Raw genomic sequence first — 16165 nt, forward strand, 5'->3', positions numbered from 1 at the left:
TGATAACTTCTTTGAGTAGATTTGGTACATAAATTTGTTTTTAATAAAAAACAACATCTCCTCTCTACCTCCATTTTTCCTTTTTAAAAGTATCTTGTATCATATATGATGATTACCATCATTTGTTTTGAGGTTTTTAAGGGTAGCCACATATATAAGAGGTGAATACACACACACACGCACACACGCACACACACGTACTTGCACACAAACACAATATGTACAAAAAGGGTGAAGAGTGGTAGATCACAGTGAAAAGTTCAGCCATATGTGTAATTAGAGTACCAGAAGGAGAAAAGAGAGAATGGGTCAGAAGCTGAATTTGATGAGATATTCACTGAGCATTTTCTTTTTTTTGTTTAAAGATTTATTTATTTATTTATTTTATTTATTTTTGGCTGTGTCGGGACTTAGTTGTGGTGTGCCGTCTCTTTCATTGTGGTGCTCAGGCTTCTTTCTAGCTGTGGCGTGAGGATTTTCTCTTCTCTAGTTGTGGCGCGCAGACTCCAGGGCTCTGTAGTTTGCAGCATGCAGGCTCTCTTGTTGAGGTGCGCAGGTTCTCTTGTTGAGGTGCGCAAGCTCAGTAGTTGTGGCGCACAGGCTTAGTTGCCCCATGGCATGTGGGATCTTAGCTCCCTTACCAGGGATCGAACCTGCATCCCCTGCATTGTAAAGCGGGTTCTTTACCAGCGGACCACCAGAGAAGTCCCTCGCTGAGCATTTTATAAAAGTGAAGAAAGACATCAAGCTGTAGATTCATGAAACACTATGAACCCCACGCAGGATAAATAGAAAACTACAACTATGAATATCATAATTAAACTCCTAAAGAACGAAAACAAAGAGAACAATCTTAGGAGCAGCCAGAGGAAAAATGTCTTTGCTTTTTGAATGTTGAATGTTCTGAACAACAGTAACACTGATAGCTCATTTGACGACAGGAATTTTAGAAGCTGGATGATGAAGAAATGATTTATTTAAAGTGAGAAATGAAAATAATTGCCAGAGTCAAAGTTTTCTCAGTGAAAACATCTTTGAAAAGTGAAGGTGGAGTAAAGATAAAAAGTGAGAACTTGATGTCAGCACACCGACACTAGAGGAAATAGTAAAGGGTTTTCTTAAATGAGAAGGAAAATAATTCGAAATGGTGACACCAAAATACAGGAAGTTACAAATAACAATGGGAGGGATAAATAGGTGAATAAAATGAAATATGTACTTTTATCTAATCCACAGTCCGTAGTCTTAATTCATAAATTGCCCCAACAGTGTTTTCATAGGTAACTTCTCGCCCCGCAAGTCCAGGATCCAGTTGAAGATGCCACATTGTAAATAGTTATTTGGTCTTTAGCCTTTTCATATCTGAAACAAGCTGGAACCATAACATTTATCAAATGTACAGATATATTATTTTGGTGGTTGTCCCTCAATGTGGATTTGTCTGATTAGTTATAATTAGATTGGGATTTTTAATTTTTGGCAGGATTGCCATGTAAGTGGCATTATGTTCTTGTCCATACATCATATCACAAGGTACGTGATGTAATCTTCCCGTTTATTGGTGATGTTAACTTAGGTTACTTGGTTATGGTTGTTTTTCTAGGTTAAGCCACTGTAAAGGTATGATTTATTCCTTTGTAACTAATTTGTTGAAGATTACTTTGAAATTAACTTAGGTTTTTTTTTTTTTTTTTTTTTTTTTTTCCGGCACGCAGGCCTCTCACTGCTGTGGCCTCTCCCGTGGCGGAGCACAGGCTCCGGATGCGCAGGCTCAGCGGCCATGGCTCACAGGCCCAGCCACTCCGCGGCATGTGGGATCCTCCCAGACCGGGTCACAAACCCCGTGTCCCCTGCATCGGCAGGCAGACCCTCAACCACTGCGCCACCAGGGAAGCCCCCTTAGGTAGTCTTTTCATCATCGGAAGTGAGCTTTTATGGTTTCTTACTGCAAATTACCACAAACTTGGCATCTTAAAACAACCCGGATTATTTATTTATTTATGGCTGCATTGGGTCTTCGTTGCTCCACGTGGGCTTTCTCCAGTTGTGGCAAGCGGGGTCTACTCTTCGTTGTGGTGTGCAGGCTTCTCATTGCAGTGGCTTCCCTTGTTGCGGAGCACGGACTCTAGGACTCTAGGTGTGCGGACTTCACTAGTTGTGGCATGTGGGCTCAGTTGTTGTGGCTTGCGGACTCTAGAGCGCAGGTTGAGTAGTTGTGGCACATGGGCTTAGTTGCTCTGCAGCATGTGGGGTCTTCCTGGAACAGGGATCAAACCTGCATCCTCCACATTGGCAGGTGGATTCTTAACCACTGCACCACCAGGGAAGTCCCAACCCAAATTTATTATCTCATAGTTCTGTAGGTTTGGAGTCTAGGTGGATTTTGATGAGCTCTGCTAAGGGAATCACAAGGTCTAAGTCAAAGTGACAGTAAGACTATGTTCCTTTCTGGAGACTCTGTGGAAAAATCCATTTCCATGCTCATTCAGGTTGTTGGCAGAATTCAGTTCATTGTGGTTGTAGGCCTGAGGTCCCCATTTCTTGCTGACTATTGGCCAGGATCCTCTCAGCTCCTTAATTTCCTCTCACATGGCCCCCGCCATCTACAAAGACATCAAAAACATGTGTCTTCCTCATGCTTTGAATTTCTCTGACTTATCCTTTTGCTTCTCTGCACCTTCTGCACGAGCTGGAGTCATTTTTCTACTTTAAAGGTCTCATGTGATTAGACTAGACCCCCTCCTTCTCACCACTTCCCAGTGAGCTCCCATTTTTAAGGTCAACTGTGCCATTTTACATAGCAAAACCATGGGAGTGTTATTTCCTCACGTTCACAGGTTCTGAAGATTCGGGATCATGAAATCTTGGGGACCATTCCTAGAAATTCTGCCTACACCACATCCATTCACGATTCTTGTGGCTCAATGATATGTTACTATGGTGGGTTCAAAATCATGATGTTCTGATCTATCATTCCTCCTATGTTTTAGTTGGCATATTACTATAAGGGAGAAGTTTACATTTCTATGCTCTGTATTCATTTGTTTATATTAGTATATACTAATTTTTTTCTTTTTCCATGAACATTTTCTTACTGTCATTATTTTAATATCCAAATTGTACCAGTATTGGCTAGTGGGAACCCCTTTTGTATGGCTCCTGCAGACCTTTTCACAAGTCTTCATCAACCTTGAGCACTTTCTTACTTTCTGCTCTCACAAGATGTTCATTATTTACTTTGCACTGTCCCTTCCCCAGCCATGGAATCAGTTATTTCTCCAAGGAGTTCTGATTCCTTTTAGAGGGATATGGTATTTAGAAAGCAATATCTGGGTGTATGATGTGCTCATTGCCGCCAGGATGTCTGCTTCCAGGCCCTTTAGCAGAGAAAGCCAGTATATGTGTTATGTTTTCATGCACTGATATTGATACTTTTAATTTTACTTTGGACTACAGACATCATTCTAGTCTTCCTCTTTTTGTATTTTAACTTCTTACTGCAACAGAAAGATGGCTCCCATTATCCTCAGTTTATGTACTCAGTTGATCAGTCTTCATTGTATCCACGTGGTTTCAAATTTGCAAACCAAATCATCACAATAAAGAAACCTAACTAGTGTTAAATATTTGTTTAAAGTTCCTTTTGTCTTTAGAATGAAATCATAGCGTCACAGTTCTATATTCAGTAGTTAGTTGGGGAGTTCTGCTTCTGGTAGTGGCAGAGTAGCTCTTTATGGATAAACAGATATCTCTCACAGATACCAATTATTAATTCTGGCCAAAATACTGAACACAATGATGTGAGGAAACTGAACAGTGACACAAAGCGGACACAAATTGGAGTAGGGTCAACCCATGGAAGAAAGAAGTATTAATGGCTGAATTCCCAATTGTTAAGCCTTTTTTCCTTAGGAAAGGTGCCAGTTAGCTCCATCAGTGGAATTTAAGACTTGGATAGCTCTGTCCTTCTGGATATGCTGTTTGAGCTTGCAACCCCACTACTTCTGATAGCCTTCTTGCGACTAAGGTTGAACCAGCATAAAACTCAGCATTTGGTCCAAGGTGGTGGTGTAGGAAGACCCTGATCTCACCCCTCCCCACAGACACACCGAATTTACAGCTACGTAAAGAGTGATGCCTCTTGCAGAAGAACTGAGGTCTGATTAAACAGCTTCTCCACAACAAATGATACAAGGACCACATAGAGATTGGTAGGAGACACAGAGAGAGAGTATTGAAGGGAGCCCCACTTCAGTGTGGTGTACTGCCGTGGCGAGGGATATCACTAAGGGGCCTGTGTACAGACCTGCCTCCCCTGGGGCACAGAGAAAAAACAGTGGTTTAAAGGAGATCTAGACTGTACATGCAGGAAATCCACTTACTAACCCTAGAGTGTCTGCTAAATGGGCAGGGAACTGCTGGAACTATCTCCAGTGTTGAAGGTGCTAGAGAGCACCATTTTTTGTGTTCCTCCTTTACCTTGATAGCGCAAGTGGAAACATAGTCCACGTTCTCTAGCTGGCCTTCCAAGGCCACCTCAGCATACCTCTGGCCCACACAAGCTATAGGCGTCCTACCAAGGCAGCCTGAGTATACAGTGCCCCAGGACCCCCTGGCTCATGACTTATTAGGCTCCAGCCGGCTTGCCAAAGCTGCCTGGCACACACAGACTACACAGGGGATGCTCTTAACTGAGGTTATGCCTTCAAGACCGGGAGAGGTACCTGTTTTGCCTGATGTATAGAAAGAAACACAAAGTCAAACAAAATGGGGACAGAGGAATATGTTCCAAGTGAAAGAACAAGGTAAAACTGCAGAAAAAAATCTTAATGAAATGGAGATAAGTAATTTACCTGATAAAGAATTCAAAGAAATGGTCATAAAGATGCTTACCAAACTAGGTAGAAGAATGGAGGAACACAGTGAGAACTTCAGCAAAGAGAAAATATAAAAAAGAAACAGTCAGAACTGAAGAACACAATATTGGAAAATACAGTAGAGGAAATTATAGTTGATACAGTAGAACACATCAGTGATTTGGAAGACAGAATAGTGGAAACCACCCAATCAGAACAGAAAAAAAGAAGAATTTTAGAAAGTGAGAGTTTAAGGGATCTCTGGGGGGCTTCCCTGGTGGCGCAGTGGTTGAGAGTCTGCCTGCCAATGCAGGGGATGCGGGTTTGTGCCCCGGTCTGGGAGGATCCCACATGCCGCGGAGCGGCTGGGCCCGTGAGCCATGGCCACTGAGCCTGTGCGTCCAGAGCCTGTGTTCCACAACGGGAGAGGCCACAACAGTGAGAGGCCCACATACTGCAAAAAAAAAAAAAAAAAAAAAGAGATCTCTGGGACATCAGGAGTACTAACATTCTCATAGTAGGGGTAGGGGTCTCAGATGGAGAAGAGAGAGAGAAAGGGACAAAAAATTTACTTAAAGAAATAATGTCTGAAAACTTCCCTAGTCTGGGAGAGGAAACAGACATCTAGGTACAAGAATCACAGAGTTCCAAACAAGGTGAACCCAAGGAGATCCACACCAAACATGTAAGTAAAATGGCAAAAGATAAAGTGAGAATTTTATGGGCAGCAGGAGAAAAACAACTAATCATATACAAGGAAAATCCCATAAAATTATTAGCTGATTTTTCAGCAGAAACTCTGCAAGCCAGAAGTGGGGGGGTGGCATGATATATTTAAAGTACTGAAAGTAAAAAAACTTCCAACCAAGAATACTCTACCTGGCAAGGTTATCATTCAGAATTGAAGGAGAGATGGAGTTTCCCAGACAAGCAAAACCTAAAGGAGTTCAGCACCACTAAAATGGCCTTACAAGAAATGTTAAAACGTATTCTTAGGTGGAAAAGAAAAGGCAATAGTTAGAAATAAGAAAATATATGAAAGAAAAAAATCTCACTGGTAAAGGTAAATATATAGTAAATCAGCCACTTACAAAGCTAGTAGGAAGGTTAAAAGACAAAAAGTAGTAAAATCAACTATAACTACAATAAGTAGCTAAGGGATACACAAAGTATAAAGTTGTAAAATATCATGTCAGAAACAAAATGTTGGGGGGGTAGTAAAAATGTAGTACTTTCAGAATATATTTGAACTTAAGCAACTGTCAGCCTAAATTAAATCAGTGTGTGTGTGTGTATGTGTGCGCACGTATCAACCTGCTGGTAGCTGCAAACCCAAAACCTGCAATAGATAAACAAAAAATAAAGGAGCCCAAACATAAAGAAAATCATCAAACTACAAGGGAAGAGACTTCCCTGGTGGTCCAGTGTTTAAGAATCTGCCTTCCAACGCAGGGGACGTGGGTTTGATCCCTGGTCAGGGAACTAAGATGCCACATGCCACGGGGCAGCTAAGTCTGCGTGCTGCAACTACTGAGCCTGTGTGCCGCAACTAGAGAGCCCACACGCCACAACTAGAGAGAAGCCCGTGCGCCGCAGCTAAGACCGAAGGCAGCCAAAAAATAAATTAATAAAATATTTTAAAAAAAACTACAAGGGAAGAAACCAAGAGAAGAAAGGAATAGAGAATAACTATAAAAACAAGCAGAAAATAATTAACAAAATGGCAATAGGTAAATCCTTATCAATAACCACTTTAAATATAAATTGACTAAATGCTCCAATCAAAATAGAGATGGCTGAATGGATTAAAAAGCAAGACCCATTTATATGCTGCCTACAAGAGACTCACTTCAGATCTAAAGACAAATAGAGTTGATACTGAAGGGATTGAAAAAGGTATTCAATGCAAAAGGAAACGAAAAGAAAGCAGGGGTACTAAACAAAATGCTACAAAACCAATGCATCAACGAAGAAATCAAAGAGGAAATTAAAAAATACCTTGAGACACATGAAAATGGAAACACAACTTTCCAGAATCTATGGGATGCAGCAAAAGCAGTTCCAAGAGGGAAGATTATAGTGATACAGGCCAACTTCAAGAAAAAAGAAAAATCTCAAATTAAAAAAAATGTAGCTTTACATTTAAAGGGACTAGAAAAAGAAGACCAGAACAAGTCCTGACTTAGTAAAAGGAAAGAAATAATAAAGGTCAGATTGGAAATAATGCACCTGATAGCTCGTCTTCTTCCTCTTAACAGGGTCTTTTGCAGAGTGAAAGTTTTAAATTTTGAGGAAGTCTAATTTATAGATTTCCTTTTGAGGATCATGCTTTTCTTACATATAAAGGAGCTAGAAAAAGAAGAGCAAACAAAACCCAAAGTTAGTAGAAGGAAATAAACCATAAAGATCAGGGCAGAAATAAATGAAATAGAGACTAAAAAATAATAGAAAAGATCAATGAAACTACGAACTAGTTTTCTTTTTGAAAATGTAAACAAAATTGAAAAATCTTAAGTCAGACTCATTGTGAAAAAAAGAGAGTCCAAATAAATAAAATGAGAAAGGAAAGAGGAAAAGTAACAACTTAAACCACATCAATGCAATGAATCCTAAGAGACTATTGTGCCAACAAATTGGACAACATCGAAGAAGTGGATAAATTCCTAGAAACTTACAATTTTCAAGACTGAATCATGGAGAAATACAAAATCTAAACAGACTGATTACTAATGAAATTCAATTAGTGATCAAAAAACTTCCAACAAACAAAAGTTGAGCAGTTGGCTTCATAGGTGAATTCTATCAAACATTTAAAGAAAAATTAATAGTTATCAATATTGTAATAACTTAGTATGGTGACAGATGATAACTAGACTTGTAGGGGTGGTCATTTTATAACGTATAAAATATTGAATCACTATGTTGTGCACCTAAAACTAATATATTAAGTTAATTATTTTTCAATTAAAAGAGTTGAATGGAAACCTGCATTCTTGATGAGGCATAAAGGAATTTAGGGAGACCACAGTATGTTTAGTAAAATGAGAGGGGAGATCCCACCTAGAAGAGAGCTACAGTTTGGGAGCTCTGGAACCTGCAAAAACTCTTGCCATATCTGGTTGATTCACAAGTGCAGCCCAGATTCTAGGTAGCCCAGTTAGGGCTAAAAGAACAGAATAAAGCTTTCAGCTGCTTACACTAGAGGGTATATATTTTGGGGTTTGATTTCAGGTAAGCTGACTATCCGCTATTAACAAAAATAACAACTGTAACAGCATGCAGTGTTTTCACTGTATCTTTAAAAATGTCCAGTACCCAATCTGAAATAAAAAGAGGAAATTGTGACTCATGTTCAAAAGGAAAGGCAAGCAGTAGAGACAATCCACATATGTCTCAAATGTTGAAATTAGCAAGCAAGAATATTAAAGCAGCTATTGCAACTATGCTTTAGTATAATAAAGCAAATACATTTATGTTGAATGGACAGGTAAGAAATCTCAGTACAAACATAGAAAATGTAAAAAAGAACCAATTTGAAATTCTAGAACTGAAAAATAAATTTCTGAATAACAAATCATTGTTTGTACTTAACAGGAGATTAGAGATAGCTGTAGTAGTGTCAGTAAATTTGATGATAGTCTAATAGAAATTATCCAAAATGAGAATAGAAAACATTGAAAAATAAAAAGTGTGCAGAACACTTGCTCTTCAGATCCTTTCCCCAATAAATCTGTGTAGTTATCCACCAAATACATGTAAAGAATAGGAATGTTTAATGATAGAGAAAAAAATGTTGATAGAAACTCTCAGTTGGCCCAGTGTTTTGTAGTTAGCTGTATACTAATCTTGCATGTACTTTGATACATTTTTACCTTCTTACTTCATTTTTGTGGTGCTATTTTAAATTCCCTGGTTTTTAAATTTCAGATTCCAATTGTTCATTGCAGGAATTCACTTATGTTTTTTATGTCGACCTTGTATCCTGTGAACTTGCTCTAGGTAGCTTCTTTTTCATCTTTTAGATTTATTGGAATTTTCTACCTAATCTGGTTGTCTGCAAATAGGGTCACGTTTATTTCTTCCGTTCCATCTCTTTGCCTTTTAATTCCTTTTCTTGCCTCATTATGCTGGGTAGGACTTTCTGTATTTTCCATTATTATGTTGAAGAAGAATGATGATAGCAGACATCTTGGTGTTTCTGATGTTAGTAGGAAAGCGTTCAGCTCTTTCACCATTAAGTATGATGGTTACTGTATAAGATTTTTGTAAATATTCTGTCAAGTTGAGGAAGTTCCCCTCCCCTAGTTTTCTGAGTTTTTCCCCTAAAGTGGTATTTTTATTGAGATGGATGTAGATTCATATGCAGTTGTAACACACACACAGCTCTTACACACTTTTCCCAGTTTCTCACAATAGCAACATTCTACAGAAGTATAACATATTGTCAGTTAACCACATTATTGATATCTACCAATCTGATTTAGATTTCCTCAGTTTTACTTGTACTTTTGTGTTTTTGTTAAGTTCTATACAGTTTGATTACCTTGAGTTGATTCATGTATCCACCACCACAGTCAACATGCAGATTCCTTATCTTGCCCTTTTATAATCATGCTCAGCTCCCTACCCCTACTCCTACCTGTGCCTAACACCTGGAAATCACTAATTTGTCCTCCATTTCTAAATTGTTTTTCATTTTAAACATGTTCTATAAATGGAATCCTATAGTATATGACATTTGGGGATTGGGTTTTTTCACTTAGCATAATTCCCTTGGGATTCAGCCAGGTTGTTGCATGTGTCAATAGTTCTCTCCTTTTTATTGCAATGTGTAGTTTTCTATGGTATGGATGTACCACAGTTTAACCATTTACCCATTAAGGGACATCTGGGATGATCCCAGATTTGGGCTGTTACAAATAAAGCTGCTGGTAAACATTAGTGTACAGGTTTTTGTGTCAACATAAGTTTTCATTTCTCTGGGATAAATACCCAGGAGTGCAGTTGGTGTGTCATAGGATGGTTGCATGTTTTTTTTTTTTTTTTAAGGACACTCCTAAATTGTTTTCCAGAGTGGCTATACCATTTTATATTCTCACAGCAATGTATGAAGGATCAATTTCTCTGCATCCTCTCCAGCATTTGGTTTTACCACTATTTTAAAAAAAATTTAGACATTCTGATAGATACCTAATGATATCTCAGTGTGGTTTTAATTTGCATTTCCCTAATGACTACTAAAACTTTTAACACCATTATTGAGATATAATTTACTTACAATACAATTCACCAGTTTAAAGTGTACAATTCAGTAGTTTTTAGTATGTTCACAAATACATGCAGCCGTCACCACAGTAAATTTTATAATGTTATTATCACTTGAAAATGAAACTCTGTACTCTTTAGATATCACCCCCTACCCCCAGCCTTAAGCAACCACTAATCTACTTCCTTGTCTTTATAGATTTCCCTATTTCAGACTTTCTTATGAATGGCATTCTATTACATGTGGTTCTTTGTGACTGGCTTCTTTCACTTAGTATAATGTGTTTAAGGTGTATTTATGTTGTAGTGCATATTAGTACTTCATTTCTTTTTATGACCAAATAACATTCCTTTATATGGATATACCACATTTGTTTGTTGATGGACAATAACATCTTGTTTCTACCTTTTGGCTATTATGAATAATGCTACTATAACATTTGTGAACAAGTTTGTGTGTGGCCATATATTTTCATTTCTCTTAGGAGTGGAATTGCTGAGTTATATGGTAACTCTGTTAAATCCTTTGAGGAAATATCAAACTGTTTCCCAAAGTGGCTACACCATTGCACATTCCCCCCAGCAGTGTATGAGGATTCTGATTTCTCTGCATCCTTGCCAACAGTAGTTGTTATCTGACTTTTTAATTTTAGCCATCGTAGTACATGTGAAGTCGTGTCTTATTATGGTTTTGGTTTTCATTTTGCCTAATGGTTAATGATGTTGAGCATCTCTTCATGTGCTTATTGGTAGTTTGTATATATTCCTTAGAGAATTATCTATTTAGATCCGTTGCTCATTTTTAATTGGGTGTTTGTCTTTTTATCATTGATTTATAAGAATTCTTTATATATTCTAGACTTTTATTATGATAAAACTACACAATATAAAATTCACTATTTTAACCAATTTTAAGTATACAGTTCTATGGCATTAAGTACATTCACACTGTTGTGTAACCATCACTACCATCCATCTCCAGAACTTTTTCGTCTTCTCTACCTGAAACTCTGTACCCATTAAAATCACTAACTTCCCAATGCCCTTTACCCCCAGTCCTTGGCAACCACTATTCTACGTTCTTTCTCTATGAATATGACTACTTTAGGAACCTCATATAAGTGGGGTCATACGGTATTTGTCCTTTTGTGTCTGGCTTATTTTACTTGGCATAATGTCTTCAAGGTTAATCAGTGTTGTAGCATGTATCAAAATTTTCTTCCTTTTTAAGGCTGAATAGCATTCTGTTGTGTATATGTATGTATTTCTTTAATTTTCTTGATGATGTCCTTTGAAGCACAAATGTTTTTAGTTTTGATAAAGTCCAGCGTATCTATTTTTATTCTTGTTGCTCATACTTATGGTGTCATGTCTAAGGATCTATTTCTAAATCTGGGGTCACAAAGATTTACCCCAATATTTTCTTGAAAGAGTTTTATAGTTTAGGCTCTTATGTTTAGGTTTTTAATGATGCATTTAGAGTTAATTTTTGTATGTGGTGTAAGGCAGGTCTCCAACTTAACTTTTTGCGTGTGGATACACAGTTGTGCCATACTGTTTGTTGAAAAGATTATTCTCTCCCTTCTGAATGGTCTTGGCATGCTGTTGGAAATCAGTTGACCATAGATATATGGGTTTATTTCTGAACTTTCATTTCTTTCATTTCTGATTTTTATATCTGTTCTTTTGCCTGTAGTACACTGTACTGATTATAGTTGTTTTACACTAAGTTTTAGAATCTTGAAGTGCGAGTCTTCCTATTTTGTTTTTCCTTTTGAAGGTTGTTTTGACTATTCTGGGTCCATTTTAATTCTACATGAATTTTAGAATGAGCTTGTCAATTTCTACAAAGAAGTCGAGTGAGATTCTGACAGGGATTGCCTTTTTTTAAAAATTGTAGATCAATTTGTGGAGTATTGCCATCTTAATGTTGTCTTCTATTTCATGACCATGCAGTGTTTTACCACTGATTTAAGTCTTTAATTTCTTTCAATGATGTTTTGTAGTTTTCAGAGTATAAGTTTTTAACTTCTCTTGTTAAATTTATTCCTAAGCATTTTATTCTTTTTGATGGTATTATAAATGGATTGTTTTATTTTCAGATCATTCTTTGCAAGTGTACAGAAATACAGTTGACTTCTGTATATTGTTCTCACATCCTTCAACCTTTCTGAACTCATTTACTAGTTGTAATATTTTAATGGATTTCTTGAGACTTTCTCTATTCAAGATAATGTCTCCAAAGACAGTTTTACTTCTTCCTTTTCAGTCTGGCTGCCTTTTATTTCTTTTCTCTTGCTTACTTGCTCTGGCTAGAATCTCCATTACAATGTTAAATGGAAGTGGCAGGAGAGGATTTCCTTCTCGTATTCTGATCTTAGAGCAAAAGCATTCAGTCTTTTACCATTAAGTATGATGTTACCTGTGGGTATTTTGTAGCTTGCTGTGGAAGTTTCCTTTATTAAGAGTTTAAAAAAATAAATTATATTCTTTAGAGCAGTTTTAGGTACACAGAAAAATTGAGTGGAACGTACAGAAATTTCCTATTATGTGTCCACACACATGCACAGCCTCCCCCACAACCACAGTTGTACATCTGTTACAGTTGATGAACCTACAGTGAGTGACAAGTCATTATCATCTAAAACCCATAGCTTGCATTGGATTTCACTCTTGATGTTGTACATTCTAGGGATTTTGACAAATGTGTAATGACATCTATCTATCATTATAGTATCACACAGGTTAGTTTCACTGTGAAGCTGTACACCTCAGATTGGGACTTGAACTCAGTCCCACCTCAGATGGGACTAAAACCCAGTTGTGCCTCAGATGGGACTTGAACGTGCAACCTCTGGCTTAGGAGGGGACTCAAACCCTCCCAAGCTGAAACTGCACACCTGGTCTCAGGACTCAGTGAAGCTCAGATTTTTATGTCTCAGCACAGAAGGAATTCAGCGAGAGGCAAAGTGACAGGCAAGAAGTAGATTTATTAATGTAAGATGCATGTGAAGTATACAAGCAGGCAGGCAAGAGGGCTGTGCCCTGAGAACTAAGTTGGCTACATTTTTACAATCAAAGGAAAAGTGGGAAAGGAGAGAAGACCACCTTCTTCCTCTTCCTTTGTAAAGATGTTGCAGGAAAATGGGGTGCAAGAGGATGGTCATGTTCCAGGTCTTGGGTGAGTTCCTGGGATGTGCTGCCAAGTGAAGGTCCCTGGCTTCGTGCAGGAAAGAATTCAAGAGCGAGCCATAGTGAAGTGAAAGTAGGTTTATTGAGCGAGATACACGTTCCGTAGGCAGAATGCGGTTCATCTCAGAAGGTGAGAGAGCAGCCCTGGGAGCTACACAATCCATAAGGTGTGGGCCACCTCAGAAGTAGAGAGGCCCTGGGGTGTGGGGGGTGTTTATTTTTTATGGGTTTGGTAATTTCATAGGCTAATGAGTAAGAGGTTTATTCCAACTATTTTGGGGAAGGGGCGGGGATTTCCAGGAATTGAGTCACTGCCTACTTTTTGGCCTTTTATGATTAGCCTAGGAACTGTCATGGTGCCTTGTGGGTGTGTCATTTAGCATGCTAATGTATTACAGTGAGTGTATAACAAGGCTCAAGGTCTACTGGAAGTCGAATCTTCCACCATCTTGGGCCTACTTGGTTCTAACCAGTTTTTGTCGTATCCTCAATGGCTCTCATTCTTTTAATGGTTGTGCCCTACCACCCTCCCTCCTGTCTCAAGTGCACTAAAAATCCTCTGTTCCATCTATCCATCCTTCCCCCTGTCCCCGCCCCCAAATCCATGGCAACCATTGATCTTTTTCTGTCTCCGTAGTTTTGTCTTTTCCAGAACGTCATATAGTTGGAATCGTACAGTATGTAATCTTTTCAGATTGGCTTTTTTCACATAGTAATATACAATACATTTAAACTTCCTTCATGTCTTCTCATGGCTTGGTAGCTCATTTCTTTTTAGAGCTGAATATTATTCCATTGATTGGATGTAACACAGTTTATCCAATTCACCTTTTGAAGGATATCTTGGTTGCTTCCAAATTTTGACAATTATGGGAAAAAAGCTACTTACGAAGGTGTTTTCTTTTTTTTTTTAAGGTTTTCAAAATAACATTTATTTCTTAAAAGTTAACATGTGCATAATAGGAAACCAAAGAACACAAGAAGCAAAAAACAAAGTCATCCTCCATCACAAGCAGTTTACCATTTGATGTGTCCTTCTAGGTCTCGTTTGTGTATTTAAACACAACTAAGCATCCATTTTTATGTAATTAAGATCATACAGTTATGTATCATGCTTTTTCACACATCATGAATATTTACCATTTCAAAGTCCCAAAGTTATGAGTATTTTGATAACCAAAAATACACTACACCAACTCAATCTGGAAGGAAAAAAAATGTAATCCTTTTTTGGTGACAAAAACTTCAGAAAAGACAAAAATGGCAACAGGCCTCTAGATAAAGATATTGGCAGAGTTATGATTAAAATACTACATTCCCTTAACGTTCAATTAAAAATGAGACATAAAGCAACAGCGTACCCAAAGTATAATGCTTTTAAGAGGATTCATTATCTGATCTAAACTATTAAAGTATTAGCAAGGAGGTATGTTTCCACTGAATTACTTAACAATGTATTCCTATAGTACAGCTAAGAGATGCACACACATCAATGGTTATCATCAAAATATAAAAAGGAACACATCCACGTACTTCCCTCCCTTTTATACTGCCTTCTGCCCCTCTGCTGCCAACCTAATGAACAAGTCCTGGTGTACGTTTCTCAGATGGTTTAACAATTCCATGTCCAAGATGCTACTTTTTTACCAATTATAACAAAGATACTTACAAATTGGTTAATTCACTAGCTCTACTTTTTATCATACATTGTCACCTCAGGACTCCTAAAAAGCCTAGATGTTGCAAAATAATGAATGAACCTTGTCCATAGTAAGCATTGGTACTTTACAAAAATGCACATTTAGACCTATGGTTATAACCTAAAACTGTCTTCTAGATATGGAGATATTAGCTAAGAGCCCTTCCCTTCACCCTTCCTCTTACCCCTCCTCCAGCATATCAGCAACTAAGTACAGGACTATATCTAGCTCCAAGAGGTGGATTAACATAGACGCTCCCAGAAGACACAGCCCTTCCTAAAAACCAACAAAAGGGCATTTATTAAGGGGTTATTTTACTACTTCTACTTTTAATATACTTTGGGCATTAGGACTTGCTTATTCTTTGATACACAGCAATATTAACTAAAACACACAAATAGAACACTGGTTAGACAATCTGAACTTGTCTAAAGACTCATGGGCACAGATCCCTTCTCTGTACTTCCTTCCTGTCTGCTCCCGCCTCCCCACCACCCAGTGAATAGTCAGCTTACTCTACAAGACTCAAGTTTAACAATTTCCACTCCCCAATACAACCATTCCTATGAATTAACAGAAAAAAAAACTTAAAAGGTGTTACTTTTAACTCTCTATTTTCAACATATGTTGTGTACTTTTACACATCTAGAAAGATTAGATGTTTCAAATACAGATTTAACTTTGTCCACTATGTATACACGTAGTAGCACTGAAGAAACTGCACACAAAGGCTATAGTCACAAAATGTCTCCTAAACAGGAACACTCTGGCCTAGAAGCTTCCCCTTCTCATCTCTATCAACCCAGTGGACAAGAATAATAAGCAACTGTAATGCTTAGAGGGGATTTTAACAATTTTACTTCCTCCAGTTGTTTTCAGAAGTCTTTCCTATGAATTTTAACACGAAGTGTACACAATGTATTTATCGGCTATTTTTGTCATACACTGGCAACCTCTTTAACATCTAGGAAGACTAGATGTTGTAAATTTGGACCCTCTGTCCTTTATGTACACTATGTACACAGCCAAGTAAAACAAAACACAGAGACACAGCAGACAATGGTTAGTCTTGGCATAAAGCCCTTTACACTTTCTTCTTTCTCCCTGAACCAGCACAAATAAAATAATGTGTACTGCTCAGAGATGTGGTTT

The 16165-nt window shown here is 37.9% G+C and overlaps 1 protein-coding gene across 11 annotated transcripts in view; it reads left to right on the forward strand.

Moving 5' to 3' along the window:
- Positions 1-16165, forward strand: part of ATRX (ATRX chromatin remodeler) — a 251968-nt gene that overhangs the window by 57248 nt on the left and 178555 nt on the right. The gene's annotated exons all lie outside the window — the stretch shown is intronic.

This window comes from Pseudorca crassidens, chromosome X (assembly GCF_039906515.1).
Source record: "Pseudorca crassidens isolate mPseCra1 chromosome X, mPseCra1.hap1, whole genome shotgun sequence".
NCBI classification, from domain to species: domain Eukaryota; kingdom Metazoa; phylum Chordata; class Mammalia; order Artiodactyla; family Delphinidae; genus Pseudorca; species Pseudorca crassidens.